Source organism: Falco rusticolus, chromosome 10, assembly GCF_015220075.1.
Source record: "Falco rusticolus isolate bFalRus1 chromosome 10, bFalRus1.pri, whole genome shotgun sequence".
Taxonomy (NCBI): Eukaryota; Metazoa; Chordata; class Aves; order Falconiformes; family Falconidae; genus Falco; species Falco rusticolus.
Genome location: NC_051196.1, coordinates 30,124,732 through 30,125,423, shown reverse-complemented (window position 1 = coordinate 30,125,423; position 692 = coordinate 30,124,732).

Sequence of the window (692 nt, the reverse complement as noted above, 5' to 3'; positions counted from 1 at the left end):
AAGTGCGGCTCTGAGGGCGCGGCGCGGGCGGGCGCACTAAGGGAAGGCCGCGGCGGGTGGGGCGGCTGCGCGGAAGCTCCGTGGTGCACGCAGGGCGCCTCCAGAGCGCCGTCGCGCGGGCGGGCGGGCTCCCCGCGGGGGTCGGGGTCGGGGGACGCTGAAGGAAAGAGGCCGAGCCCCCCGGCCGGGGCAGCCGCGGCTCCGCGGGGCTCCCTCTGCCTCGCCGCAGCAGGCAACCCCGGGGAAAGCAAGCCCGGCGAGCTCCCCGGGGAGCTCTGAAACACCGGCGCAGTCTCAGGCATTTAACAGCCCATAAAACTCAAATGCAATTAATATGAATAATTGGCGAGCTATGTTCATTACGGCCAGAACACGAGCAGCATTAGCTCTCCAACTGCTTTACAAATATCCGTACTTGCTTTGTAATAATCTGCCGCTGTTTACACATTTGCTGCCCCACCGAACCGGCTGCCCCTTACTGGTCACCCTCCGACACCCACAGGCCACCAGTGACCCCCACCGCAGCAGCACCAGCTTGGCACTGGTGCGTGGCACACGCAGGCGGGGGTGAGGAGCTCCATCCCGCCGGGATCGCGGCCCAGGATCAGGGCACAGAGGCCATGGCGCACATCCAGCATGGCTCCTTGGGTCTCAGGAGATCACTGCCGGCCGGGACACGGCAGTGGAAAACA